Source organism: Lontra canadensis, unplaced genomic scaffold (assembly GCF_010015895.1).
Source record: "Lontra canadensis isolate GAN:19392208 unplaced genomic scaffold, GSC_riverotter_1.0 scaffold155, whole genome shotgun sequence".
Lineage (NCBI taxonomy): Eukaryota > Metazoa > Chordata > Mammalia > Carnivora > Mustelidae > Lontra > Lontra canadensis.
Window position 1 is genome coordinate 333,475 of NW_022631149.1, and position 5,394 is coordinate 338,868.

Genomic DNA, 5,394 nt, shown 5'->3' on the forward strand with positions numbered 1-5,394 from the left:
CACTGAACACTACACAGCAGCCTTACTATGAATCAGCTGAATCCGAATCTCTCGATGGTGACCCTTACAAATCGAGAGTGTGAGACTCAGCTGGGAATCATAATTATCTACATCATGACTTCTCCTTCAGGGAGGCGATATGGAAAAGCTTCTTCAATCTTCCCAAAGATGAGATTAAAAGGTTTCATTTTGGTGGACTGTTCTAATGGATAGAGGATCAAATGATGCCTAATTGTTCCAATTCATCCTTTCTGCTGATGGAGTGCCAAGTCTTCTGTGGCAGGAATTCCACAGATAAAGCATTTTCCGACATTTTGTGCTCATGTCCTTACAATAAGGTGGTTTGGGATAATCAACTGGAGAGTCAGATAGTCTGGGTTCAAATATCAGACCTGTCACTTAATAGTTGTTTAAGTCATTTAGCTTCTCGGGGCCTCTGTTTCTGTGGTTGTAAAATGGGTGTTTCTACCTCCAAGTGGTTCTCTGAGAATCAGATGAGATCTGAAATGTCGCTCACTTAACACAGTACCTGGCCCAGGACGTATTTCTCCTCTTTTCTCATCACGTGCCCGCTTCTTTCCATCTTCCTTCTCCTTCTTCCACAAAACCATTCTATTCTACGTGGCCTTTAAAGTCGATATGGTAGTGCTAGAGGGAAAGCAGATTGGAAAATCACTTTGGAATAGTGTTTGGCAACATCTGCTAAGGACAAATAAGCTATATCCTGTGACCCAGAACATCCACACTAGGTCTACACCTAACAGAAATACACACAGAAGACCCTGTTACAGGAAAGTTCAGAGCCACGCTCTTCAAGATGGCCCCCATCTGAAAACAGCCCAAATGTCCATCAGCAAAATTGATCAATAAATTGTGGTATAGTCATACATTGGAATACCATGCAGAATGACAATAGATGAACTATGGGTCTATGCTACAGTACGGTTAGAGCTCCAGAATATATTGTTGAGCCCAAAGAAATGGGACATAAAGGGGTATGTGCAATAATATCCATTTATATGAAGTTCAAAAACTGTCCGAACTAATTGATGGGGTTAAAAATTCAAGATCGTGGGTAACCTTGAGGAGGTTAAGGAGGGGTCTTCTGAGGTTCTGGTACTATTGTTTCTTGAACTTGAACTAGATGCCTGGGAGTGCTATGTTTGTGAAAATTCATCAAGCTGTACACCTATGATTTGTACACTTAATACTTAAGAAAAGGTGTATGATATGCCACAGTGAACATAGAAGTTATGAAATTTGGGGTGCCTGGGTGGCTCAGTCAGTTGGGTGACTAACTCTTGACTTCAGTTCAGGTCTTAATCTCAGGGTTTTTGAGTTTGAGCCCTGAGTAGGGCTCCATGTTGAATGTGGCGTCTACTTAAAAATTATGAAATTTGACAGGTGAACTTTTCCTGTTTAGAAAGCACCCACATGAAATTATTCACCAAGAGCTATCGTTTTCTCTCAAGTTTCTCTGGCATGGTACCCTCTAGTATTCTGTAAGAAAGGAGTGTGTATTTTCTGCCCTTTCACTAGTTGTTCCAGCTAGAGAATCATTACCTCCACACCTGTCAGCAAGGACATCTATGCAATCCACCTTTCCTAAGTCTTGTTTCCTAGAATTGAAAGAAGCTTTTTTTTAAAGCAATAATTTATTAATTACTTATTAATTTGTTTTGACTATGGGTAGAGTCTAATTTTTAAAATTTTTTAAAGATTTATTTATTTGAGAGAGTATGAGAGAGAAAGAGTGAGAGCATAAGCAGGGCAGAGGGAGAGGGAGAAGCAGACGGAGCAAGGAGCCCAATGCAGGACTCGATCCCAGGACCCTGGGATCATGACCTGAACCAAAGGCAGACACTCAACTGACTGAGCCACCCAGGTTCCCCTAGAGTCTAATTTTTTAATCAAGTGTTTAATGTCTGAAATGATAGACTTTAAATGGTTTTTTAAAGATTTATTTATTTATTTATTTATTTTAGAAAAAGAGTGAAAGCATGGTTGGGATGGTCAGAGGAAGAGAGAGTGTTAAGCAGACTCTGCACAGAGCCCAATGTGGGGCTCGATGTCACAACCCTGAGATGACCACCTGAGCTGAAACCAAGAGTCATATGCTTAAGCAGCTCTGCCACCCAGGAGCCCCTGAAATGATAGACTTGGAAAGGATAATTCATATACACACATTTACTATGATAGGATTTTTAAAATACATATTTATTTCTTTTTCCTGTTGATAGACAAGTAGGGTTGCTTTTCTTAAGTCGTTCAGCTGGTGAAATTTAATGGGGTTCTTCTGGGAGAAGGCTATACAGAACAGTGCCATTGTTCAGTAAGACACTGTGTTTGTGAGATTGTTCAAAGGACTTCTGATTAGTGCAAACTTTTCATATCCAAATAGCTGGAACGAGTCTCTTTTATTTTTGTGACTAAAAATATCAGAGGGACTTCTATGAATAATGACATAAATGGATTCTTAGTGCTAAGGGCAAAGAATGTGGGAGATAACTATTGGATTGGTTCTTAACTTTTTTCCTGGCCAAATCACAGTTATAAGATGATCTTTAGTTGCTGGCCACATACTAAATAAGTTTTTAAATTACCGTCAGTGCTTCTTTTTCTTTTTTACAGCTAAGCAGATTCATGGCCGTGGTGTGGGTGTCCTGGAAGAGCTGACCCACAGTTAAAAGTCCAGCATTGCACAACTCAGTGCATGGAGATCGTTAATTATAATTTTGAGGTGTTTTTGCACAACTGAAGTAGAGTGTACTATGTGTCATTCCCAAGTTAACAATCATTTCACTATTGCCTGCTAGACCAAGGCTTAGGCCTAGATTTCGAGGCACATAAATGGCCGCACATTGTCTCTCCAACCTTATTTCTTATTAGCCTATCAATTAGCAGACTCTTCTCATATTCTCCCACATCCTGCTCATTCATACCCCTGTGACTGGTATGTCATTCCCTCTTTCTTATGCCCATCCAACTTCTTTTTTTTTTTTCAAGATTTTATTTATTTATTTGACTGACAAAGAGTGAGCACAAGCAGAGGGAGCGGGGGAGAAGAAGCAGGATCTCCACTGAGCAGGGAGTCCCATGAAGGGGTCAGTCCCAGGACTCTGAGATCATGACCTGAGCGGAAGGCAGACACTTAACCAGCAGAGCTACCCAGGCGCCCCTACCCAATCAACTACTATACTTCTTTCAAGTCTCATATAAATTTAAAAAAATCCATAAATACAATTTGTTAGTTAATAAGTCAGAACCCAAAGAGAAGGAAATGCAGTCCCGGTATTTTATGATCTCTTGGGGGTGGATGGTAAACCAGTTGTCCGTTCCCTTTCTGGACCACAGAGTTGTTAGATGGCCTCTCTGAGTCAAATCTCCTAATAAGCATTTACTGAGTGCCTGTGTGGGTCAGGTTTTGTTCGGGGTGTTGGGAATACAGGAATGATTAGGACCATTTCCCTGCCCTCCCTCGGAGAACCGGCAGTCTAGAGGATCATAAGCAAATAATTTCACATGATGTAATGTGAGTGTGGGGCTCATAGGACTATAGAGGACAGGCATCCAAACCCAGTGTGCCCTAATTGGGGTGCAACCATGTTGAAAGACCTGGAGGAGGTGACACCTAAGACTAAGTAGTTACCCAAATGAGTAGAGTGGGAATTTCCAGAAGAAATAGCATGAACAAAGGCCCAGAGGTGAGAAACGGCACGCAAGCTTAAGAGTTTGAGGCAGAGAATGGCAAGAGCTGCACGACAATGGGAAAATATCCCTCAAACAAATAAAAAACAGTATTTTCTCTCAAATACCTTCTGTTTTAAATGTTATGCCCCTGATGCTCTAAGCTCTCCAAGTTGCCAGACGTTTCTTGACTGCGTAATAGGCAGGAAGAATAGTTAGTTGTTTCCTCTACACCCCCCTACCTCTGTCTTGATATCCCCATAATCTATTTATCCCTAAGACTCCTATTCTCTTTCTAGTCCCACAGTGACCATTTGTTTGCGGCACCCCTTGGCGCGTCCTTTTAATTTCTATTTGATAATTGGGCACATTCGATTAGATTCGCTTTTCAGCTCATCCTTTTACAAAGAGGGTTTTATGTCCCTTTGCCTCTCCTCTCTTCTAGGTCTGAGACAGGCCAATAATTCCTTCAATTTAACCTTTAGGTCACACCTAGTTGGATGTATCTAATACTAACGGGCGGGCATGCGCATGCGTGCGCACATGCGCACGTGTGCAAGCGCGCACATGCACACAGACCTAACCAGCCTCTGCTATGTGCAACACAAAGCCAGGTGAAATTCATTAATGCTTTCTCATGACCACCTTTCCACTTCCCTCATGAGCTTTCCTCTGCTTTACCTGCCCAGACTTCTCGGGGTGTATTTCCGTTGCAAGTGAGAAATTCACGTCGGCGGATGGAGAGCAAAGGAGCTGCACACGGGCTACAGGTTTTGACTCTCCGCTGGTTCCTCTGTGTGCCCCGATTCCACCCTCTCTGACCTGAATCAGATGAAATCCTTTGAGCTTTCTGAGAAAAAGTTGCTGCCCTGGTAAACAGCATTAGAGTAATTCTCTCCTCCCTGGCCAAGCCAGAGGTTTCCTCATAGTTTACTTTCTAGGCCTTACTCTTGCAAAGTGGAGTCCTTTGTTAGGGTTAGAATTTCCCATAAACCCGCTGGATAATTTGTTTTTGTTTGCCCTCTTTGAAATACTACACAAAGCAATCTCTGTAAAGGGCAACGCTGTCCCTGAAGGCTGAGAAAGGTCCCTGGGACAGCGTCTCAAAGTTGCTCTTTTCAGGCAGAGCCAGCTGAGTAACCTTATCTCAGGTGGCTGCTTTTCAAGGTGCCCAATTCGGGAGCTTTCCCTCGGGAGCAGCGTTTGCCCCAGGGGATCACGTGCTTTGGAGTGAGGGGCAAAACTGGGAAAATCCCAGGGCCCAGGATGATAGGGTCTGTTCAGGAGAATCTGGGGGAACAGAACGCACCCCACAGACCATGCCCTTCACAACACCCCCCCCAGCCCCCACCCCCACCCCAGCGGCGGTGGAGATCAGCACTTGGAGTCAGGACAGAGACCAGATTAAGAGAGAAGGTTAGGAGGAACCCGGGAACCCGGGAAAGGAGGCAGGCGAGATTGCGAAGGCACCTGCAGGGCTCTGAGTCAAGGGCTGTCAGTCACTTGGGCTCAGGCTGCTCTGCTCCTGAACAGCCCAGCCCTTTCCCGGGGCCGGGACAGGGGATTGCTACATGCCAGCTTACCTGGGGAAAAACCAGAGCCTCACTTTGGTCCCTTCCGGTAATTGACACGACAGGGCTCCCTGAAGGGGGAGGGGAGAACTCCCTTCATAAATGGTCCCACCCCTGGGCAAGGTGGCTCACTCAG